This window comes from Opisthocomus hoazin, chromosome 1 (genome assembly GCF_030867145.1).
Source record: "Opisthocomus hoazin isolate bOpiHoa1 chromosome 1, bOpiHoa1.hap1, whole genome shotgun sequence".
Lineage (NCBI taxonomy): Eukaryota > Metazoa > Chordata > Aves > Opisthocomiformes > Opisthocomidae > Opisthocomus > Opisthocomus hoazin.
Window position 1 is genome coordinate 7,601,834 of NC_134414.1, and position 25,923 is coordinate 7,627,756.

The 25,923-nt window shown below is 41.3% G+C and overlaps 1 protein-coding gene across 17 annotated transcripts in view; it reads right to left on the bottom strand.

Annotated features, from left to right (window-relative positions):
* Positions 1-25,923, bottom strand: part of TENM4 (teneurin transmembrane protein 4) — a 648,250-nt gene that overhangs the window by 373,711 nt on the left and 248,616 nt on the right. The window contains exon 1 of one of the 17 annotated variants that reach the window (XM_075416303.1): positions 11,316-11,374. The exons of the other annotated variants lie outside the window; for them this stretch is intronic. The gene's annotated coding sequence lies outside the window, so the exon portion shown is untranslated. Of the gene's footprint in view, positions 1-11,315; positions 11,375-25,923 lie in introns of those variants that run through there. 17 annotated transcript variants of the gene reach the window in all.

Below are 25,923 nucleotides of genomic sequence, written 5' to 3' on the forward strand. Positions count from 1 at the left end.
TGAGTTGAAAACCTTCAAACTCACTGACTTCAATTCATTCATGAACTATGTGAGTTCAGTACAGTGAGTGCAAATGGGATTACTCACTGGCCAAAACCTACACATGTTAAATGTTTTGCAGAGTAGGAATCTGAAAGGTACAAAAACTAAGGCCTGAATGTAAATGAAATAGGGAAGGAAGTGGTGTTGCAGTAAGGACCAGTTTAACATAGTAATAGTGTGTAAGAGGTCTTTGAAATATTGGTAGATATTTTGCTGCATTGAGTCAAACATATTGGTACTTTCACACTGGAGAGACGTAAAAGGAATAGAACATCTAATTGCTTTTCAGTGCACTGTCTTCCTCCATTAAAAAAACAAAGCTTTTTTTGGCTTGAAAAATTGTACCTTTTTTTTACAATTGTTATTGAATTGGTTTGTCTCCTTTATACCATCTCTGTTTGTGTGAAATTCTCAAAAGGAGCAAGTTTGTTACACCTTTTAATAAAGCATCTTAAAACAGGCTCCTTTGCGACAATGCTGTAGTAAGAGCTGTTGTAATGAACACTGAAATTGTGGTTTATTGTCATGGGGGATGGAGGCAGAAAAATGCGAGTGAGAAGCGGTTGTGATATTCTGTAAGAAAGCAATGAGGTGGCTTCTCTTTGCTCATGAGTATTTCAGCAAATCCTAGCAAGGGCCAGTCACTTAAAAACCCTCTAGCAGGAGAGGCACACGCGCCAAGAAAACCTTTCTGCACAGAGCCACAAGGTACAAACAGGGTCTGTAATTACCATTAGTAACCTTGCAACTTAGGAAATGGCCAAACAACCATCAGGAAATTGACTGAATTCCCACCAGAAGAAGGTTTTTCTTTCCGTAAAGAAAGGTGCTGAAAAACTGAAATTCCTCTTACAGTTCATCAAAAATAGCCCTGTAAATTTGCACCATTCAGATGCACATTCCTCTAAAACACTGCTTCAGTTCCTAATTCATTCACGTCTTTATACATTTAACTCTCCTCAGTCCTTTCTTTCTCTCTCTCTCACTGCTTTTAAGGAGACTTTTCAACTAGAAAGATCACCCCTAAAATACATGAGGAAGATTTTTTTTATTTTAAAGAAAGAACGGTTGCATTTAACTAACTAAAGTAAGTTTCCAGCACCTCTCCGTGGACATGCAGGTCTTGTCATCTTATTTTTATAGCCCAGTTCCCAGGTGGCTTAGATACCTTGCCTTCAATAGAGTTGTATGATCAGGGAATTTGCCTCATAGTGTTTCTGTGATAGATTATTATTTTTTGTCTGCTACTTCTTGTGTCTCAATTTTATTTCTGCTACAATTTCATCTGTGCCATCAACACCTCACATTTTTCCTGACTTCTCTGGCACACGGCGAATGCAAAGAAACATGCCTGTCTCAGTTACATACTCAACCACCAGTTTCTTTCCGCCTCTAGCTCATGATTGCTCCTCATAATTTTAAAAGCTTCCATAAACTTGCTGGACCTGATATAAAAAAAAACAAGGCTTCTAATATTGTCCTTTCCATCTCTTCACTCCTTCTCCTTCCATAAAAGGAAAAAAAACCCTGCTGCTCTGAACCATTTCTATTTGGAAACGACTTTCTTGTCCTATAATGCATTGTTTCTGGCGCAGTTTGATTCTTTCATCACACTGCTGTCTGCATAACATATCAAATTTCACCTTCTTTTTTTTCTCCAGGCCAATTAATGGCAATAGACTTTCTTATTTTTGACAGCCCTCTGAGTGTACAATCCCAGCTGGACCACAGGCTGATTTGGAGTAAATTTCACAACAGAAGCATCCTTCAGGCTTTACTTACTCAACTCAGTAAAATCCCACTGACCTCAGAAAGGGTTACTCACATGCTGAAGCCTGTAAAATCAGACTCCTTGACATGGTTATATTTTTCAGAAGTGTGGGACTCTTCTCGCATCCTTGCATACATGTCAAGAAGTGGAACAAAAAAATCAGCTTTCTAGTTCTGGTGCAGTAGTGCAGTAAACGCAATGCTTATTTGCGGCTCTTTTTATTTTGCTTTTGCTTTGGTTGGCTCCCAAATAATCCTTTTTATTATGTTTTATCCTTTATATCTATCCTCTGCATTCTCGGTTCTGTTGCTTTTTGTTGCTCTTTGGAGCTTTGATTAACCACACCGGCTTTGTGCTGCAGAATCGCACTCAATGAATGGCAAGGGGAATGATTTATTTTCTGAGTCACTGCTCAAAAGACAAACTTCCATCAATCAAAAAACCAGACAAGAGAGTGTGACACCACAAAGCGATATGCTAGGAGGTACTTACAGCAAAAGGGACAGGTGGTCTTTGATAGCTGACTTACATTGCAGGTCACTAATCACAGAGATTAGCAGCAAGGTGATAGACAGCACCTGTTCTGGAAGGCAGCATGTCATATCATCCAATTTTCTGTCAAAATGTGAGGGTTTAAATAGCAGAGATAGCTTTATGTGTTTCCTATATAGTTGTGGCAACAGGGTGATGAGAAAGCTGGAAGACTGAAATATTTTGTCTCCTTGAAAACGGGAACATGAATCCCTGTGGACTGGTTTGGTCCACCTTTAGGCTGGAGGAAGCAAAACAACTTCCCACAGTCATTTGTTTTCCTCCACAAAACTGACTATGCAAAAACGACATTGTCTGACTTGGCAGGGCCTGGTTTTTGTCTTCTTAAAGTAGCTCTTCTCATTCCACTGCTTAGGGCAATTTTTTTCCCTGTTTTTTATTGCTGCTGCCCTTTGTAGAATGAGCACAGCCATAGAATAATGAGCAGCAAGCTGGATTTTATTTTCTGTCCTTTGGGCTCCACAAATCGAATCGTTAACTAAGACTTAATGCTTCTAAGTAGTGAGCAAGTATCCATTTCTTCACTTTGTAGAGGAAGAGATGAAGCATGAGAAGTCAAAGTGACTTGCTTAAGGTTGTACGAGAAGATAGCAACAGAACTAAGAAGAGAGTCATGATCTCCCAGGCAGAGTTTGATATTAAGCCTTGGATTTTTTTTGAGAATCCAGTCACATAAGCACAGCAAAATACTTAATTTAAAAAATCTTGCCAATGCATGTCTGAAATTTTTGTGCGAGAAGATAGTATGTATCTTAGGTATTATTAACAAGATGCTCTTTCATATTTGGATAGTGCCCTTCAGTCAGGAAGACGGTGGAGCATGTACAATTGCGGTTGTGTCTGATCGGTGAAATCCCACCGTGAATGATTAAAACACCACTCAGAGTCAAAAGAGAGATTTTTTTTGCCACCTTGTACATTAATTCTCCAAAACACCAACAGATATTGGGGTCAGATCAGCGATGTTATTTGGGAAGCTAGCTCCAACTCAGGATCCTAAGCTGCAACCAAAGATGTTGTGAATTCAGATGCTTAAATTATTTTGTGGCTGTAGTTATTAATGTCCTACACCAAGTTAAGTCATCACTTAACATGTAACATCTCATTTGAAACAATGCAGTCCAGTGTGATGTCCCACCACACTTCCATGAGGATGTAGATGCCTGGTTTGAGGCTCTGTATTCTGGTCTCATGACAGAAAATGTTGAACTTGGGAAATATGATTTGGTCATTTGCATTTAGAATCACAGAAAGTTTTGGGTCAGAAGGGACCCCTAGAGGTCATCTAGTCCAACCCCCCCGCAGCGAGCAGGGACACCGCTAACTAGATCAGGTTGCTCAGAGCCCTGTCCAACCTGGTCTTGAATGTTTCCAGGGATGGGGCCTCCACTACCTCTCTGGGCAACCTGTTCCAGTGTTTCACCACCATCATTGTAAAGAATTGCTTCCTTATATCTAGCCTAAACCTACCCTGTTTTAGTTTAAAACCATTACCCCTCATCCTGTCACTGCTGTCTCTACTAAAAAGATTGTCCCCATCTTTCCTATACGCTCCCTGTAAGAACTGAAATGCTGCAATCAGGTCTCCCCGCAGCCTTCTCTTCTCCAGGCTGAACAAACCCAACTCTCTCAGCCTGTCCTCACAGGAGAGGTGCTCCAGCCCTCGGATCATTTTTGTAGCCCTCCTTTGGACCTGCTCCAACAGTTCCATGTCCTTCTTGTGCTGAGGGCTCCAGAGCTGAGTGCAGTACTCCAGGTGAGGTCTCACCAGAGCAGAGAAGAGGGGCAGATTCACCTCTCTCGACCTGCTGGCCACGTTTCTCTTGATGCAGCCCAGGACACGGTTGGCCCTCTGGGCTGCCAGCGCACATTGCCGGCTCATGTCCAGCCTTTCGTCTATCAGTACCCTCAAGTCCCTTTCAGCAGGGCTGCTCTCGATCCTTTCATCCCCCAGCCTGTATTGATAGCGGGGATTACCCCAACCCAGGTGTAGGACCTTGCACTTGGCCTTGTTGAACCTCATGAGGTTCACACAGGCCCACCTCTCCAGCTTGTCCAGGTCCCTCTGGATGGCATCCTGTCCTTCTGGTGTCTCGACCGTACCACTCAGCTTGGTGTCATCTGCAAACTTGCTGAGGTTACACTCGATGTCGCTGTCCATGTCATTGATAAATATATTGAACAGCACAGTACGGACCCCTGAGGGACTCCACTCGTCACTGGTCTCCATCTGGACATTGAGCCATTGACCACTACCCTTTGGCTGCGACCATCCAACCAATTCCTTATCCACCGAACGGTCCACCCATCAAATCCATGGCTCTCCAATTTAGAGAGAAGGATGTTGTGGGGACCGTGTCAAATTTGTACAGAAAAATCTGTGATGTTGCCTGCTGTTCCACACCTTGTCTAAAGCACAAAGCCAGCATAAATTTAGTGTTGAATGTTCTGATATATTCAGAAGATATTTAGGTATGTATTAAGGGTGACTCAAATCAAATTTGTATTGCCAGGTAATCAGAGGCTGCAATGATCTGATCTTAGCAAATACAGAGTGTGATGCTATTTACCAGGTTTCTGGGAGATTCTTCTGTAAGGTAAAAGATTCCTGTGTTTTTTATTAAACTTTCAGATTTATAACAGAGGTTCAAATCCCAGAAGGTCTTTGTAGGAAATAAATTAAGCTGTAGGTACAACATCCTCTCACATTTTTGGCAAAGGCTTTGGAAAGAAGCAGGCACAAGAGAGAAGAATGAAGAGTCGAGTTAACACTGCTTGGCTTCAACCCCATGCTCAAAGAAAGTAACAAAAACTGCCTTTTCTGCTCTAAACCACTAAGCTTTTCTTCTACTGGTAAGGGACTTGCTAGGTAATTGGTCATGTCCTGTCCAAAAGATGTGGTTTGTGACCTTTTTGTGACTAAATCTAAAAATGCAATGAGCTGGAGGTCCAGAAAAGCTTGAAATGGTAGTTGAGATTTGAAGTATGGTGGGAAAGCATGAAGGAAACTGGAATAGAATTGTCTTCATTACTTCTGGTTTACAAACTCCAAAGTCTTTGCTCAAGGGCTGTAGCCTTTAGCCTGTGCTAGGGGAAGGTTTTGGGGTCAGAAGTTAAAAAAGCTTTGAAATAGTTTTTGACTAGTATAAGCAGTTTGCAGCTGCAGTCATCAGAACCCTACACTGGCTTCCTCCAAAAGGAAAATTACTTTTGAAAAAATCTTGGGTTTATATTGAAATACTTTTTATGAGTTTATTTAGCTGTTCTTGGGTGAGGTGGGTTTTCTTCAGACCTCGATTGTAGCTAATACATAAAGGTATTTAAATAATAAATGCCAGAAGAGCCATCCTGACAATGGAGACTGATTTATGTTCAGCCTGGAAATTTTTCCTGACTCACTATGTCAGACTCAAAGTTTGGGTGTGTGATGTAAAAGACATCCACAAACTATGTGAAACCAGCCTGTGTATCAGCGGTCCCAGAGTGAGAAAGAGCTGATGGCATCAAATGCAGGTAGTCACTGTGTGAATCCTGCTAAATCATTCCCATTCTTTCTTCGTCACCCACCGTCTGCTGATTTGGGCTCCTGGGATATAGGAGACCAAGATTTAAGTCTTTAAGCTGAATCAGAGAGGACAAAGACTTGAATGTGCCTTGAACATCCCAGGTGAAAGCTTTAGGCACAGGCTTCCTCATTGTGCTTGGGGCAGTCTTCTTCCTCCAGAAGAAAAAAAACAGAATCTGTTTTGTCTTCTGAAAACCAAAACGTATTTGATGATTTCTAGTCATCCCCTAGACAATGAGAAAAGACTAGTACAAGGCTCACTCAGGGTGATAAAAAGACTGCTTGTCTTGTGTAAGCTTTGTATCTAATTCTTAGTGGTCTGCTATGGCCTACAGGGAACTTTAATTATAAAATGGTGTCCCATATGAAAATGTAGCAAGAAGACCAAGACAATTCCCATGTACACCTTGTGTCGTTCTACCTCTTTATCCCACTAATTGGTGAGAGAATACCCACGCCTAGATACTCTCCCTCTGTATCCCTGCTTCTCTGCCAAAGAAATTGAACAAGGAAACTATAGATCTTTGTTATACCCGTATGGACTCTATGCAATTGTAGGCAATATATGTGTTTCTGTGAGCTTGTGGGAAAACCTGGAAGAAACAAAGGCTCTTATCTGCATATATATATAAAAGAATAATATATATCTAAGAATAATATATATATAAAGAATAACACATATATGTATGCACACACAAAGCAGAACTAGCGGTCTTGGTAAGGCATCAGAGGCCAGCTGCTCTCCTTTACATAGGAAAACTTTTTACAGGGTTGTGCTCGGATAGTTGACTATACTCAAGAACTTCACGCCTGCTGTTTATCGTGCAGTTATGTCAAAGAATTGACCATCCTCTGCAGAGCTCCTGAAATTATGCACAGGAGGATGATTGTACTGGGTCAGAGCAAAAGGGCCATCAAGCCCTGTATCCTCTGTCCCAGTGGGGGGTGCTTTGGAAGAGCAGAAGGGGAAAGCAGTTGGGAACGGGAATTTAAGGAGTAAGGTTGGTCCTTCCCTTTGCAACATTCCCAGAAGGCTGAGGTTTGGCAAATTTCTTAGTAGAAGCACTGGGTTTGACAGTCCTTCATGGACCTGTCCTCTGAGAGTTTGTTTAATCTGATTTAACATTTAAATATTTTTCACCTTTGCAACATCTTGTGGGCAGTCCCACAGTTGTGTTAAAAAAGCACTTTTCTCCTTTGAACTCTCTGCCTGGTGTGTACAGGTCTCATCTCTTCATAGGGATATTGGTGAGCTTATAGCCCTTTCCAGAAGAACAAGGCTTTGAACTCATGCCCACTCTCAGTCATGCCGTATGTGTCACTGTAATGCATTATTTCTGCTCTCACAGAAGAGAACTGAAGAAAGGCTGGGACTCTTTTACGAAAGAAGGCATGTCTGCCTTTTCTCCCTGCAGTCACAACTGTGGGCTCTGATCCTGCCTCTGAAAACATGGACACTATCAGGAGTGGCTGTGTTGGCTGCAGGAAAACTACGAAAGAGAAAATGGTTGGTAGATTAAAGCATAAATCTCATCAAGTATCTCTATCCCTTGGTATACGTATCATGTCAGCATGCACCTCATATGTGAAGCAGAGTTCAGAGCACATCTCCTGTGCACCCTTCGGATGCAACCCAGTGTCTGAGCAGCTCACAGGGTGACAGCTTGAATTGAAAGAGAAGTGTCACACAAAGCTTGCAATATCTGATTTTTTTTTGTTTATTGTGTTTTTTTTTAATTTCTTTTTGGCTCGGCTGTGCGGATAGTGTGATCGTTTATGCTTGCATTGGCTTTCATTACTGCAAATGCATGGCTGGGGATGCCATAGTCTCAAATGAATTTGGAGGAATATACTCCAGTCTATGTTCAAAAATCATTGCTAGGGACAGATTCATTTTATATGTGCCTATTTATTAGTAATATTTATATAGACACTCTGCAGACCTGTATGACAGAGAACTTCCTGCAGTAGAGGAAAGCTCTCATCTAAACAGGCAGGACAAACAGCGCAGGGAGAAGAGTATTAGCATTCCTCTTTTGCAGGTAGAAACAAGTATCTTGTCCAGGTCACAGGATTCAAGTAACTAACACCCAAAACTGCTGCAGGATTAATCAGAAGGCCAACCTGTCCTTGTCTTACGACAGTATCGTGTGTAAAATTGTCCCTGCTCTTGTCGCAGGTGCTGTGGAGCTGGGTTATCTGTCCTTGCTTTCTTTCAGCAGGGAAAGCAGCAAGCCTGTTTTCTTGTGCTGATAAAATCCCCCAAAGAGTCAAACTTCAAACTAAGTTTATTAAAATACGAATTATCTGTAAAAAGACTGCAAATGCCCATGAATTGATTTCTGATTTTCTATGGACTTATTTTAGGACTTCTCTGTGAGATAATCAGAGTGCATTGAGAGATGCTAGGGATTGATTAATCAGTATAACCCCTACTGGGTCCAAAGCTCAGCTTTCAATCACACATCAAGCTTATGCAGTAGGCAGTATATTTTTTTTAGGTAAAATGCCTAAGGGGGAAAAATGGAGAGATAAAAATAGTAAATTAGAAATAGAAAATAATTGCTATTTGTTTTTTTCTTAAACAAAGAGCTTCCTCATTGGAATAACAAGGAGACGTATCGTCTCTAACAAGGGATTTTAAGCAGATGCAATCCCTCTTGCAAGGTGAGAACTCCATATGACATCCCCACAAACCACTGTCTGCTTGACACAGACTGCACTTTGGCAAGAGGACTTGCACCTGATTGCTGGGTTGCAGCTCAGCACTCACATGTGCGGGGTGTGAATCACCAAAAAAACACTCGATGCACTCTTCCAGTTGTACAAACACTGCAGGACTGCAAGATGTGCTAAGGAGGGAGCTTAATAAGGTAATGATAAGTGATACTGTAGCTCCAGTGAAAAGATAAAATACTGCGTTTATATATTCCTTGCAAAATTCTGCTTTCCTACTTGCCCAAAGTTATCAGAATAACATCAGGGTTTATTTTTATTTACTTCTGGGTTTTTTTACTATCATGATAAGAACTCAGAAAGTAAAATTTGGATTCTGATTTTACACTTCAATTGTAAATCTACATGGTGGAGTGAACAGACTACCCATATAAGTAGAATTTGTCTCACCTTACTTTTGATATCAATTTTGCAAACACGTGCAGCTGAACTAGTCACACTTGATTCCTTCTACAAATAGTGAAGAAAAAAATAGTAATTCCTAGAGCAAGATTCATTAAAAAAAAAAAAATTTACACATCTGTTACAGACATAGAGAAATTATTACCTGGAAGTGACTCGTTCTCTTTATTAACTCCAAGGGGATCCTAGGTTGACTCGTTCAAGAGTAGGAGGATAAATTTGTTTGGATTAACCACCCTGCAGAGTTCTTCACTCATGTTGTTGCATGACTGTGATTTCTTAATGATTCAGCCATGCAAGCAGGTACATTTGCATCTCCCCCATGTTGCAGGCAGAAGAGACAGGCAGAAGTAAGGTGACCTGAACAAGATCACTCAGGAAGTCAGTGGCAGAGATTGCACAAACCCCAGCTCCTGTTTGCCCTTGAGAAGCCTGTTCGCTGGAGTTCTGTGCCAATATTCACGAAAGCCAAATATTTTTCTCGTTTTCTGGTAGATAAGTGCTAGGTAGGTCATTAAGTGGCTTATCCAAGTCCAAATTGGAAACTAAGTTCTGGATTATTGGTAGTAAGATCGCTAATTTAGTGACTAAGTGATAAGTTGTTCTGTTTGCCATTGGAAAACCTATCTTGTATATGACTTTCTGTGGCAAAACAGAATGACTTACTAAGTCATTCTTATAATGAAGATAAAGTTTTTGTATCATTTAACAAAACGAGAGGAAAGGCTCACCGGTCTGCTGGAGGAGAGCTTTGCTACCATGCTCAGGAATCCAGCTGGACGAATATTTGGCAAAAAAGACATTGTGGGAAGAAAAGGGAAAAACAAACGAAGGAGTTGGGGAGATGGCAACTGAAGATATAAATGGCTCTTCTTAGCCATACCTTTAATGATTAGTTGGACCAAAGATTAGAAGTAATTGAACTAGCTCTCAGTCAACAAAAGATGCAAATAGATTGTAAAGCAGAGTAGGATTACATTAATTTACACTAAACCAAGAGTAATTAGTTAGTGTTTGTGCAGTGCTTAGAAAGAAGAAAATGCTATATAAATGTTAATTATTACTATTTGTTTCGAATAGATGCAACAAACGCAATCTTTTATATGTGTTATGAGGTAAAAGACAAAAAGCAAAATTCAGTAACGGGCTCCAAGACAGAGCAGAGTGGGTTCTGGCAAACACAGAGTCTTATTCAGTGGCTATCTCTGAACTGTGAGCTTTTTGGTTGAAGTAATAAGATGACTTTCTATCTCTGGGAAGCCCATCTTCTGGAAAATGAAAGAAAAAAAAAACCTCTCAAAACAATGAGGCTAGATGCTTATCATGAAGCCACTATCCCTGCAGTGTACTGTGTGCATTTCTGACCTTGCTTAAGGTCAAAAGAAAAGAGAATCTAAGAGATCAAGGCCGTGGGTTTAAGTAGTGAGTAAACCGTTGTCAATTTGGACCATGCAATCATTCCTGAGATGGAAAGACAGTGATGTCTACTGCTGAGAAGCAAGAGTCTGGGAAGCAGCACTAGTTTCTCTTATGCCTAGCTGTACCACTAATTTACTGTGTGATCCTGGACAAGGCATTTAACGTTTTGGGCCCATTTTATGAAAAAAAGATATAACCATTCTTAGCTGTTTCACAGCCAAGTAAAGGGTCTTGTTTGATGCTTTTAAGCATGTCATTTGAATAAATAAGCTATGAGATAAGTATCACTATTAAGAAGATGACCGAGAGAGCCTAGGAGTCTAACGAGAAACTTATTAGGTGAGATCATACAGTTTCAGGAAGGATTCTGGGCCATGGCATGCTAATGATTTGCAAAGATTTTTAGGCTCGTTGGAATCATAGACATAAAAGTATCCTAAAGTAAAATGCTTATCTATGTCTTCACAGTAACTTCTTGACTCTATTTCCTTCCTACCTTGGCAAACTCTTGCAGAGAAGAATGATAAATAGCAGAGGTCCAACCACTCTGTATGTTTTAAAAATCACAAAGTATGATTCAATTAAAAAATTAATTTATATGGAAGAAATATTTTGCCAGGATATGAGCTCACAAAACCCTATACTTAGTGCTCACAATTTTCAAAGTGGCATACAAATGTTAAATTATTAGCTAACAATTATATCTGTAAAGAAGGAAGCAGTACAGATGGAGACAGAGGAGACAGCAATATCCTCAGTCATAAGCTCCTGAAGCCAAATGCTTCATTGCACGTATCATTGCCCAAGTGAAGCTGGATCAATGCTTACATCTGTTGGATGCAGAAATGTGCAGGAAATCCAATTGCCAAGAATCCTTTAAACATAAGTTTGTTTTTACCAAAGTTCAGGCTCCTGGGTTTGAAAATGTCAATCTCAGTGGAGGAATGGTTCCATGTTTCAACGCTTGTGATGACAAACCCGGCTTGAGATGTTACCTCCTGCTAGGGCTCAGCCACCCTGCTGCTTGCTGCCTCCCTGGGGATACTGATGCAGCTGTTTGTAAAACCACACCACAAGCAGATCAGGGAAATGGTCTGGAAATAAAAAGAAAATGAGCCCTTATTTACCAAACCCTTACCTTTTTATTTTTTTAACCTATCCAAACTTTAATTGGGCTAGATTAAAAGCAATTTGGTTTTACAGGGTGGTTTCACGAGCAGTTCCACTGGTTCAGGGAGGAGGGCAATACACTGGGACGGGAAGGAGGACAGACTGGGAAACTCTTTTCCACCGTCTAAACTGCAAGGTGGAACCATATCCATTTTAGGTCATGGCATGCGATATCTCGCCTGATCTAAAAAATCTGTATTTCTATCCAGTTTTCAAGCAATGGAACAGAAGGCTTTTAATGACCCTTCTAATACATCTTTTCCAGCTCTAGCCCCTACCACCCATGATCAGATGTACATTTTGTAACTCTTGAGAGATAATATCACTCCATGCCTGCCAAGAGATCTGTTGCTGCTTTGTGGAAGCTGCCTCGCTGATACCCCTCTGCTTCATGTCCACACCTCATCCGTTTCTCCTTGCATACAGACCAACATTTCTGTGTCTGTAATTGGAATTTATGTTAATGCTTTATTGTCTCTGCCACGCCTTTACCACTGTGTTTTCAAGAATATTTGAAAACTGTTGAAAGCAAAACAGTCAAATGCAGTCAGTATTTTCTTCCTCTTTTTCTTCCCTTTTATTTCAGTAGCAGTTATTGGTATCCCATATTGGAAAAATGAATGCTAAAAAAGAAAAAAACAATCTACTGCCTTGGGGCTTTTTTTTTTGTCAATCAAGCTGCATGCAAACTGTATTTTAAGGAAATCAAAACACTTTTTTCTACCTTTATTTCTGACTGCTGAGGAGTGAATTTGTGTCATCTCCTGACTGGCGTTGGCTTTTACACCAGCAATGGCTTCTGCACATCTTGTCCAAAGCCCATTAAATTACATGGAAGTATTTTCCATTCATTTCACTTGGGGAGTAAAATGGGGCATTTTAAGCTCAGCTCCCTGTAGAAAACCTTTTAACATTCACATTTATGGTACGGGCTCCACTGCATCATATTTCAGCGTACCAAAGTGTCAGTGCTGAGGATGAAAAGAAATAAAATTAAGAAATTGGAGTCTTTTGGATATCTCCTTCCCGGAGTGAGCCAAAAATGAACCTATGAAGAAACATGTAAGGAAGCACATTGGCAATTTTTTCAGATGTAGCCTGTGACCTTGGAAGCCTCCAATTTTCAGTGATCCTGCCAACGACCTTCAAGGGGGCCTGGGTTTGATGAAGCAGGTATTTCTCCAAAATTAGGCTCCTTGCTGGCAATATAAGCATAATGCCTACTATAATTAAAGCATTTTTGAAATTTTCATTCTGTAATTATATGTAGGTAGGGTCCGGGGCAACCTCGCATTCAAGCTGTCACTAAACACGTTCAGTGCCACGTTGGGTCATTAGGCTTATAAATAGGTTGAACCTAAACACCGGGGCCTCTGCTTGTAAGCTCAGTTCTTGGGTAGGTAAAGAGATATTTATATTTTCATTTAGCTTGAGTGATACCAGCACCTGCCACTGGCTTTAAACAGAGTAGTTAACCCATAACTCCCTCTGTCAACTCCTGTTGACGGAAAGCAAAGCAGATAAATTAATGGCTCCCCTGAGAGGAATGAATGGAGAAGACTCGTGTAAACAAATACCTCACAAAATACAACTGTATTAATGGGAAGGGAAATGAAAGGGAAAACACCTCTCCCCATCCTTGAAAGGCACAGCAGGCTGAAGGCAAACAACCACAATGATGCTAAAGGTGGGGAACACGCACAGAAGCTTTGCAGCCCACACGATGGCAATTAGTGCATCCCGAAAGCAGATGAAAATATTTCAGTCCTGCCGATGCCAATGGCTGGGATGTCTTTGCAGCTTTTTTGAAGTATGTGGATGTGTAACTACAGCCCTTGCCCCTCTGTGCAAGCACGCACTCAAAGTCCTGCTTCTGGCAGATGCACCCCACAAACTGATTAAAAGCTAAAGAAGAGGGAATATGTGATTCTTTGAAAAATCTGTTTTGCTCTTAGGGAAATGCAGAGGCTGACCCATGCTCCTTGGCTTCTTCCCTCATCTGAGGGGGTTCAGTATCTTCAGCCTCTTGGTCCCAGATGTACAGGGGACATGGTGCTGTGACATAAACTAAAGAGTGCTCAGTTATTTCCTCTGTCAAGGGACAATGTTGAGACAGTTAGATAGTCTGGTGATGGCAATCTTATAAAACGCCAAATCAATAGGTTGTTGATTTGGCCCTAGTCTGGGGATGACTCTAATTAACAGATTGTTTTCCTCCATCTCTATGACCTCCCTCTCTCAAATGTGTTTTCCCCATTTTCCCTGTGATGGGAAACTGAATTTTGCTTGCTTTTTCAGTGACTGCATTTGAGTGGCACTGGGCACCACAAGGTTTGTGCAACTCGCAGTCTTCTGAGGCAGAGAAATGTCTGCATGGAACAAAAATTTAAGCAAAGACTATGTCACCCTGGCTCGTCATTTTTACCCATGTGTATCTCCTTACTTGAGATAATACAAGCATCTGTGTGTCATACATCTGCTATAGAATTGTGAAAGAAATGAAAATAAATTAATTGCATTTTTGCAGACCGGGCATCCAGTCTGGTTCACTGCTGCATGGTGAGACTGGGTTTAGGGCAGTCCGGATCTGCTGCTGACCAAAGCTACGGGCTGAGGGAGGATTTATGAAAGACAATAGTGCTGTGTATAGGTAAAGTCAGGTCCCACATCCCTGTCACCCTGCTGTCCTGGTCAGGATTGCTCCCATCTGCTCCTCATCCCCAGAAGCTGCAACATCTGGATGGAGAGGGTGTGAAGATTTTAGCTAGACTGGAGGATTTTAAGCATCTTTCTGCCTCCCTCTCACATCAGCTCACCCAGGAATGTGAAGGAGAAGCCTGTAGCTGATCTTTTTCAGCTGAGCTGAGCTTGCGTTAGGCTGCAAATTATAATTCAGGGAAGGAGGTGTGTAACAGGGGACGAGTATGGCATCAAAGCAAGGAGCTGTAAATGGAAATCTTATTCACATGTGTTTTACCTCCTACCCTGGCATTGTTTAGTGTCTGTGCATTGGTTTGGACTGAAGCCAATGAGTCAAACAACATTCTCCGTGTAATTATATGCTTAATGGAAACAAGCAGAGGTCTCCATGGCGTAGATTTGGAGAGGATTGTCTCCTAAGTAGTTGCCTCTGAGGAGGAGGGGAGGGGGAACATGCAGAAGCCACGGGGGTGAAATGATTTTGGAAAGGCACAATTCGTGGTGGCAGTCCATGGTCTAGAGGCTCTGCTCTTCTCCCCAGCCCATTTTGACAGCAGCAGTCAGTGGCTGCTCTGGGACCTCCTCAGCCAGTAAATAAAGTGCCAGAAGTTGCACCAAGTGGTCATCTTGTCCTGCTGAGAGCCTGTCAGCTGCAGCTCTGAAAGCCCGTGGTGGCATCAATGGCAAAAGCAGAAACCAGGGGTGTGACAGAGATGATCTGGCCAGACTTGCAGAAACATGGAGTATTTCCCTCCAGGCCCAGGTTTCCACATCACCCTTTCCTCTAGAGGTTAATGGTCCTATAAGAGCAGCAGAAAAAATAGATGTGCCTACCCTGGAGTCTCATTAGTGTAAAGCCTAGCATTATAATTCAATTTATTAACCCTGCATAAGCTGTGTTGGCACAAGGATGGCAGAAGTGAGCCTCCTTCCAGCTTCCCTTCTATCATCTCTGCTGCAGCAATGGCGGGAAAGCAGGCAGAGACCTCGGCTTGGTAATATTTTAAGCCCCTGATTTTATGCTGTTGTGCAAAAATGTTCTCAATGGGAGGGCTCTGCATAAATGTGCCGGGAAGGGGCGTTAGGATCACAGGCAGACACCGTCAAGATCCTGGCCTAAGGCGAACATGCCTCTGGCTTCCTTACTTCACGCTTTTCAGCTCAAATTAGCTGATCTGTGTCAGAGTGGGCAGCTGTTTCATGGGGGAAGGAGGAGAGAAGGTGTAAACCACTTATCTGACTCCAGGGTTTTGGAAACAAGGTAAATGCGATGGGGAAAGGCGCAGAGGCAACGGCTGGGATCCCGGTCTTTGGCTCAGGGTCAGGCCATCGCTTTCTTCTATAGGACTGCAGAGGAAGAAACACTCCAGGAGAGTGCTTAAGTAGTATATTAATTATTTCAATATTAGTAGCTAGCCTTTCTATGTCCCGTCTTCAGCCGACAGCTCCCAACTCTTTACTGGCCTACCCTTGCATTTTATAAACTGGGAAGAGAAGTCTAGCAGCTTTCCAGTTGGCCCAGGGTTTTGTAAAGGCTAAGGCTGAAATTAAAGCATTTCACTATGACATAAGAAAAGGCCTTAGTAATTTATAAGTTTGGAAGCAAATATATTTAAACTTTTTTTAAAACCAACCAAATAAACAGACAAACAGGGAAACAGCAACAAAAGCTGTAAATGGCTTTGATGGTTACGTTTATTACTAAACAGGAATACTGATAATATATTGGTTCTCAACCAGATTTTTCACTAATCTAGTCTGGGAACAGCTCAGCTGAAATCGGAGACACAAAGGAGATATCTACTAGTAAATTAAATATTTTTTTACAGTAAATAATAGTCTGGGACTGTTCCCTGGTACTGAGGCCAACTGGCATGTAGAAGCCTTGATCTATATAATAGACTCTCCTAGTCTCCAAAACAGGGTGGCTACAGCCTTCTGCCTTTTGAGACTGGTCCCTAGCCTATTCTGATGCCTGAACCATGTTCCAAATTTTTTGGCCCGGGTCAAAACATTGCCAGGAACCCCTATTAATTGTTGCCTCGCTGTTATTTAACAATATAAACAATAGATCCCTGGTGTTGCTTAGTTTACTAGCATAAACAGAGTGAAAACTGCAGCTGGCCAAATTGTAAGGAAATAGGGACCTCCATATTTACAGTAGCCATTGTATTCTTTTGTAAAAGAAAATGTGCTCCTTGTTTTGATTGTAAGTTAATTATGCAAGCCATGAAATCAGTGTGGTAACCTGCTCTTTAAGCCACGCTATCATTGCCTTATGTACATTGCAGAGACCTTGGAAGAGCTAGGTGGTGGTAGTCTCACAGCTGGCAGGCTTGAAAACAGCAATAATTGGGACCTTGGCTTTGTTTTTTAAGGAAATCCCTGCTCCTTCCCTTTCCTTTCAAGATTGTTAAGCAGTGTAATTTTTCTCAGCATTCAATTTATTTTTTTTTCTTCCTTTTTTTTTTTTTAAGGGTAGAAAGAGCAAATGAAATGGAACTGATCTTTCATTAGCAGTCCGTTGATGGAACAGATATCATTTAGAGACGGTTGTCTAGGAGTGAAGGCAATACCAGCCAGAGAGGAAATGTTGCCAGGTTGCCCTCCCCACTCTAATCTCTGATTTCAAGCTATTACATGAAGCCCTGCAAATCGACAAACAATGCGAACAATAATGAAGGGGTGTTTAAGAAAGAAACATGCCATTTGGGGGGATTGCCAGATGTGAATGCTATCTCTCCCAGCTCTTGGCAAAGAGTGAATTGGAATCACATTGTCATCAAATCAAATATTCCTAAAGCACCCCTAGGGATTGTTTTGCAATGTTGTTAATATTTTAAAAGCATCCCTTGATCCCATGCCTACATGGAGCTATGATTTTGTTACGTACTGAAACAGATGTCTTCTCTCTCTCTCTCTCCCTTCTCCCCTCTCTAGCTTCAGCCTCAAGTTTTCACCTTAATAAGGTGTATTATGAACAACTGATTTTGAAGCCCATGTGCACGTGGAATCCACCAGGAGACAGAGCACTTTAATCCTGCCATATCTGCATAAGTGGCCTTTTCGCCAACATTTGCAAGGCATGGGTAGAAGAAACTTCTCAGAAGAAAAACAAAACAAAAACCAAACAAAAACTTTCACTCAGAGCTGCAGGACAGAAGCGCAGAGCCATGATTGTTCAGAGCAGTTTGGTGGCCTGATTCTGAAAGCCTGTCTCCAAGCCAAATTCCCAACATTATCTTATGTACATTACCCATAACTGTCCTTTTTGAATGGAAGCTGAATAAGCCAGTAGTGGAGGGACATACCAATGAATGCACGAATGCCTGGGTTCTCTGTACATTTTTCTATGAAAAAACACTTAACAGAGACCTAACAGGATCAAGGCTATCTACCTCAACAGTATTTATGCTGCTGTTTATCTTCAGGATGCTTGACATAGAGGTGGGCTCTCCCAGAAGGCCAGGGCTGTGACTTTGCTTGACATCCATAAAGTGCCATCCATCAAGTAAATTAATCATGAATCACAAGATGATAGAAAGTGTGGGCAAGGGAGGTCAAATGCTCTGGCCCTGGCCAAAGAGCAGGCAGCTAAGCAGTGCTATTCCTAGCAACGCCCCGTGCTCCTGCCTGTCTGTCAACATAAAAAGGACTAGCTTGTTTTCTAGCTAAGCCCCTTTCTACTTCTGAGGTTCTGTTTGTTTTTATCAATTTTGTGTTTCTCAGATACGGATATCACACTAAGGTAAACAGAAAAGTAGAATAATTAAAGAATTCTGCACTCATCAGTAACAGAAATTTCCTTGTCCACAGTATAAATAAAAATGTCTGCTCAGTAAAGAACTTGATGAAGATACCACAGATGGTGTGCTGGAAAGCAGAGCTCCAGTTACAGCTGGGGAAGCAGAGGCATAGATGGAGAAAATGAAGGGACAAACCCATGTGGTGAATGACTTCATGCTTCAGCTGGCAGTAGAACCAGGAACTGAATGGAGATCTTCTGATTCCTGGTCTAAGTCTTGCAGTTAAGTTAGTCTCAACATTGAGGTGTTTATGCTTTTCTGCCTCTGGAGGGGAAGCATTATTCACATGCTCCTTTTAAATTTGACTATTAAGATATTTTCTTTCTCTGTCTTTTAAATAAAACAGAGCTGGATACTTGGACTTTTTTTAATCTGTATTGCTTTTAAGGCCTCATTTAATATGTAGACTCCAGACAGCAAGTGTCAAATATATGTTTTTCCTGTCTAGAAAGACACCAGTTTGACAGCATAGGACCAGGCAACTTCCTAAATTGGAAGCAGCCTGATTAACAGAGTGAAATAACTGCTTCGGTTTCAGACTGGATTAGCTCTAAGGACCATCTGAAGACAAACCTTGTCTCTGGGAGGCACCTGCACACAGTCATTTGGTTGTGGGGATCCTCCAGGTGTGGTCATGTTCCCTAGTTTTCTTGGGGAGAAGATCAGACGTTGTGGTCCCAGGAAAATGTCTGAAGGTCCTGCCTGTAGGGCCCAAACCTCAGCAGGAAACATTTCATATCATCAAAGGAGAGCAGTTTATGCAGAGTCTGAAAGAGCCTGCTCCTTTGGCAGGCACAGAAAGATAGTAAGACACACACTAACCGAGTGAAGAGAAGGAGAAATCTTCAATGACTGTGGACTATTTATAGTGACCATGGAGTTTACCTTCCCGAATCAGGAGAGTCACCCTCCAGAACAATGAAAGGAGCAAAGAGGACTTCAAGGTACGTAGGAGCTTAAAAAAACTGGGTGTGCTCCAGGATCTGAAATGCAAATTTCAGAAAAATTCATTGTTGGAGCTGTAAGAGGGAATAAATGTTGCTGAAACCAAGGAAGAGACTGGCGTGGTGGAAGAAATACACAACAGAATTGCGAGATGTGTATCAGGAGCATTTGTTTCTTTAAGGCTCAAGCAGCTTGAGGCTGGCAAGCCCTGATAACCACTTATGAGCTGGCTGATAAATGGGTCAGATGCATTTTGTCACGCTTGGCTGGGGATGCTGGCCATGAAACAGGGGGATTTGTGTGGAGTAGAAGGTCCATGTAGCCCATGCTGTTTGTGTCACTGCTTTGCGAGTCATTGATGGAGATAAGAAATAGGACATTGAAGAAGAGCCTGGAAAAGACTGTGCAGTGAAGATAATCCATCTATGCCTGCTGCAATGTGGTGTTCTTCAAACTTCCCTTACATTATGACCTGAGTCACTGAAACGCATGTCAAAGATTGATAGCGGGGTACTAATGTAATGTTCATATCTTAATTATAACAGAGATATTACAGATGTTTTCTTATTGCCTTGGAACAACAACAGCAGCGACAAAACTTATTTTTTATCTGTTAGATTAAGGTGGGGAGGAGGGTGCACATATTCCAGAACTTGTTTTGTGAATAAACAGGTGAAGGAGACTTTCCGAGCTTGTCATGGCATATTATAAGCTCAAAAGTCAGGGGAAGTTGGCTTAATCCATCCAGAAATGTTTGTTGCCTTGTCCCAGATCAGTAGAAGGTGACCTAATCCAGTTCAATGGAGTCCCAGTGATCCCAGTGCAGGGCATGTAAATCCAGGCCCTATTACTAATAAAATTAGAATGGTTTCATTATCTCTCTGTAGTCCAATACCTGCAAAAGGCTGCCTGAAATTCTGCTTTTACCTTTCATACCTGTAAAAGAGGAGGTAATCTTAAAAGCAGACCAGAACCAAGGACTGCTCATTCCTGAATATGTGCTTCCATAGTGCAGAACACAGGTCGTGGTTATTCTTTTTCTCCATTAACTATTTTTCCCTGTCTTTCTCTCTCCCAAAGACAATCACACCTCCGCACTTCCTGCACTACGTTTTGTTGCTGGGTATCACTTCTGTTATGAGAAATGTGAGGTTTAGTCCCTTCAGGTTGAAGGGGAGAGTACACCAAGGTCTCTTTGTTTTCAGCAGATGTCCCAGCTGCTCTGCTGCTCCACAGCATTTTAAAAATAAACTGTGGTGGGGTTTATTCCCTGTATTACAGTCCTACATCACAGTCAAGCTACAGGACATGAGGAGTTGTAACAGTGGTGGTGTTGCTTCCTACGTTTGATTCAAGATGTTCCTGAGAGGGCAGATGGGGAACACAGAGTGTCCTATTCAATTCATAGACCTGGTGGCATCACTAACTCTTTACAGTTTCATTAATACCTCCTACAGCAGGAAAATGTGTGTCTCTCTCTACATGACTCTGCTACAAGCAGGCTCAGAGTGTGTTATATATCCCTAGGTGACTGCCAAAAATATATCAATATACTGAAGAGGGTGGTTGTGGAGGAACGCATAAAGGGAATGGGTAAGAAGAACTGATCTATTAAACATCTGCAATAAATGCGTGCAGATTGACAAGCAGTAGAGACAAAGGAGTTATAAAAATCCACAGGAATCCAAAGGATTCAAGCATCAAGGCAAAAAAAGGAATGGATATGAATGTTACTATTTAATTCAGAAGAAGTTTTGATTAAAAAGGAATTTTCTGATTAATATAATGAAATATTTTCCTAATGATCAGATCCCTTAAGGCCATAGTATTAAAAAAAAAAAAAATTCTAACATCTAAAAGTGCTGTGGGAGTACAGCGCTGTATATACATGAGCAACCTTATGTTGGATTGGGATTCTCTTCCACTTCTTAGGTTTACTGTAGTGGAAAATTCACAGTGGAGGCAGATGAATCTCTATCAAAGATTGCAAAACTTGTCTCTGTTTCTCAGTTCTCCAAACCAGGCAGATGTGGGCCAAGATCCTCACCACTTCACCACCACTCAGTATTGTAAGGGAAAAAGAAAGCAAGCTCTCTCCATTTAAAGGAGATCCATACCCCTATCACAATGCTGTGGTGTCCTCTGTACAACCAGAATGCAATTCTTTAGCTGAAAGAAAGCCTGAATTCTTAGTCTTGGCATTCGAAGGATTGATCTTCTGTAAGGAAAACCTCTGGAGCTGCAGAACTTCTGTGCAAGCCTCCTCCCCCCTTTAACATCTGCTTGTTATTTGTATGGAGCGTGGGCTAGATTCCTTACACAATGGCAATTCCCAGCAGTTTGTAATGGGCCCTAAATAATCCTTAACTTATCACAACAGCTGTTGGAAGGTGGCCCAGGAGGGCAGTGGAGATGATAGCTTGACTGAAGTCAGGAGAATGCTTCTCATAGCAGCTTTGACAGAGAGAAGAATCAGAGCCACCAAGTAACACCACTAAGCTTCAAAATATCCCAGTGTTCTTGCTTTTGTGAGGCATATTCTTTGGAGATCTGGAAACTGTCCGTTTGTTCCAGCTTTGTAGTACCCTCAGGGAGGAAGCCAATACTTTGCTGACTATGAAGATGTGCAGCTATAACTGCAGTAATTCACTAGCAACAGTGAGTTGGGGCAAACAGACCTACCACTGCAGAGAGGACACCAGAATGGAGAGACTTTTAATTGGCAGGTGTGCGTTGCTCAGCATTAGTGAAGACAATGAAATTTTACATTCCTGAGCATTAATGCAGACTTTATCTGATCTATAGTATGTCTGTGCCTTAAATTTCCTCTAGAGCACAGCTAGGTGTTAATCCCCTTTTCATGTTATACCTGTCTCTGGCAATGAATACACTTGTCAATTAAAGCACGTTCTTTGAAGTTCTTTCAAACTTTCCAGAGTAAAGAACCGTGAAGCCTCACTCTGACCCAGGATTAGTTAAGAAGGGCCAAATTTTATCTCATTTATGGAAGTGTAAATGTGTTGTAACTCTATTCTCAGCCTAGCAAGAGAAGACATTTACTCCTGGTACTCTTGGTTGTTAATATGTATTTTTTATAATCTTTGACTAGGAAAAGAGAAGGCAGTTTTATACTTCTGCTGGTACTCTGTGGACTCCATCTTCGCATGGATTTTGGTGTTGCACAGCTACGAATACTTTCTTTTAAATAAACCCACCTCTGAGACAAGTTATCCAGATGACCACAACCTAATCTGCTGAAATATTTACAAGAAAATTAAAATTTTTCATTTTTACCCTCTATTTTTTGAAGTGTTTCATCTCTAGGCATCTCTGGACTGCATCTGCACTGAAAAGCTTTCCACTGATTGGTGTGAGTGAGATGGATACAGCTGAAAATCACGTCTCATACTCTGATTCATGCCTTCATAAGATATGCCACACCAAAATGGAGTGCAATCAATTGTTCATATCCGGTAACTTGTTGCTTTATGATGAGGTCATATTTTAAATGACCATGACTTTATCTTGTGTCTTCTGGATAAGAACGCAGAATCCAGTATTCCAGTATTCAAACTGGTTCTGTAACAACATTAAAGCTCTCACGGTAGACTGGAGACTGTCATAGACAAGCCCAGTTCAGCATCCAATCTATTGGCCTCTGCCACATGAATTGAAGACACAATTCCTCAGATGCAAACTAGCCACCGAAACGATTCATGATCATTTCCAGTTAAGTAGTGATGGCAACCGATCCTCCACTCTTGCCTGTAGATGGAGTTTGCATGTGGAAAGCAAGCTGTGCATGCAAAATCTAAATGTGGCATGGAAATTTTGCATGAGCAGATTTGTTGAAACCATTAAAGACACCACTTGAGAAGATCACTCACATGCTACTGAGAAGACCTGGAGAGCATTTGAAGAAAAGAAGGATGTAAGAGATATTGCCCTCTAAACTAGTAAAAAGAGATGACAACAAAGGCCAATCTGATGATCCAGCTAGTCTCATTACATATTTGAGATGTCTCCAAGTCATTGGGAAAGGCTGGAAAGGAGCTGTCCCAGAGCAGAGACAGCAGGGAGGAAAGCAAAGCCATGCAGCTGGTGACAACAAATGCAAATGGAAAGCCATTGCCTACCATTCCTAGCTGATAGATTTTTACACCACTTTACAAAAGTAAATGAGCACAGGAGAGTGAAAGTTGTAAAAAACGGTCGATAGTATTTTACAATAGAAGTTCAATAATACAGCACTGCTCTTTCAACAATATAGAAGGAAAAACACTGAAAAAAGAAATCACCAGCTGAGTGTTTGGACATATTCCTTGACAATTTCATTAATCCACCCTCGTTTATTTTCGGCTTGATAGTGTGATCCACAGCAGCTGATTAAACTGTAGAGAGTGGTAATTTGTTCAGCTAATGTGAAATAAATGAAAGATAAGCAGACATGTTACATGAGTCTTGCAAAATTTGATACAATAATCCCAAACTCTGTGTGCCTTCTTCAAAACATTAGCGAAGTATCATCACACTTCCATATTGAACTACCACCAAGTATTATTGCCGAGACATGGAAGTGAACAGAAGGATTAGAGGATCGGTGGTTACTTAAGGAATATACATGAAAAACAAAGTACATCAAGTAGCCTCATTCATATTTTAATTACTCCTGTTTTTAAACGATTATATTTTGCTGCTTTAGGAAGGTTGTGAATGTAAATAATTTCATTTGGTATTCATGTTGCTGTCATCATTGCATTTTACTGCAATGAAACAGTGAGTCAAAAAATCCAAACGTGTATCAGAAAAAATAAAACCAATAAAGTTTTTTGCTGTCTAGTTCTCTGAGTGACACTCCTGAATATTTTAGTGCTATTTACTGGTAGGGTCACGTGGCATTCATTCCACCAGTGGAAATGGAAACAGGATCTAGTCCCCTGTTATAGGATGTTTGTGTATATATTTTTTTAAGTGGAAGCTGGTGGAAGAAAAATCAGTCCACTGGGTTACTTCAGATTTATTTCCAATGGGTTTCAGCACTTTAAAGTGCTTCTAAAATTATATTAACTGAAACTCGAGTAGAACCCTGTTGAGTACACTCATGGTGCTGCAGCTACAATTGCGAGGCTTAGAGAACTGTGTTTCACAGACATACATAGCCTTGATGTCTCTAGTGCCCACATAATGTTCTCCCTCCTTCTCTCCCCACATGGTTTCTTCTCTTCCCTGTTTTTTTTATTGTATTTTATTGTATTACGAAGGAGAGGGGAGGGAAAACACAGCAGTTGACTCGCAGAGCTGCAACGTGGTGAGACAAATCTCAGAGGTGGCCAAGGCTCAAAGGCACTACTGTGCTTGCTGGGAAGCCTCTGTCTTTTAGCCTTCTGATCTCTATTATTTCTTGATGAGCACTCATGAGTATAGCCTTTGGGAAAAGAAAAGAAGAAGGAAGTGGAAATGAAGGTCTGATCTTTGTGTCGTCCATTGGGCTGGCTCACTGTAAGGTATTTTAAATAGCAGTTCTTGTAGTAGTAGAAATGCAATAACTTCTTTGTGGTATTTCATTACATAAAGAAGCCCCAACACCAGTCTTCAGTAAAGTAACAGCCCCTCTTCTGAAACTCAAGATCTGCTTCTTGGTCCTTCTTAAGGCCTTTCTCTATTCTTTCCCTACAGCAGGTGTCTGTCATCAGTTCTTCCTGAAGAAGGTCCTATTCAAATCTTTCCTTGACCCTACACTTACTCTGTGCTTTCTGTGCTTTTATATATTCTTTCATTACGTGACTTGGCTTGTCAGCCAGAGCTTTGAGGAAGGGTTTCAAAGACACTGGGTCCCAAGTAGGTGACCTATTACTCTCTACCACTACCCTGATGCTTGACCTTGGGCAAGTCAATAGCAAACAAGTACAGGTAAAAAGCTGTATTTGCCAATATTTAATAGTGCATGTTATACAAATGTCACTATAACTGCTACTCACTTGTGGGGCAATAGTCTGTTTAAACTATGTCAAAGTAACAATAATGCTGTGGACAAGAACTTTCCCAAGTTTGAAGAACAGCACAAGAAGAAAGGGAAAAAGGAAAAAAAAATAGGAAAACAATTGAGAGAGGTTTGGGTCAGAAGTCAGTCTCAAAAGTTATAACAGCATTTAAACTGTTCCATTTTAAGGAAGGGTGATCTCCAAAAGTTTGAGAAGCAGTGTCGGGCCAGAAATTTTTATTTGGAAATATGATAGCTGAGAGACTTCAAACCTCAAACTACCATGCAGAGTACTAAAACATAGCCAACAAAGTGGAGAGCTAGAACGTAATGTGCTCACAAAATATGTGCTTTTTTTAGTGTAACAAACTCCCGAGATGTGAGACTGCAAAGTAACTTTTTAGCAGCTGGATCTCTACTGAGGATTCTCTAGAATTGGCCATGTGACATAGAGCTTTGTGAGATGCTGAGGCTCTTTCCAATTCCCATCCATCTCAGGAACAGTTTCCCTGGACGCAGAACAAGATCTGAACTCTGGCCTTAGTGGAATGCAGATTCCCAAAGCAAAAAGCAGGGGAAGCAGTGAAATATAAAGGAGCTGGAAAACAAATTCACCTACAAATTCACCTACAAACTCCAAACACAGATCTGATCACTCACAGAATCAGGCAGAGCTCCTTTGGAGAAAAAGGACAGCATCCTGGCAAAACAAACTCTGCAGGGTTTGCAAAGCTTTTGTTCTGTTACATACAACTTAATTGTTGGGTTCTTCTCCAACTTACATTTCTGAGTCATTTGTTTTTAATTAAGCCTCTAATTGCCACATTTTCTTGGA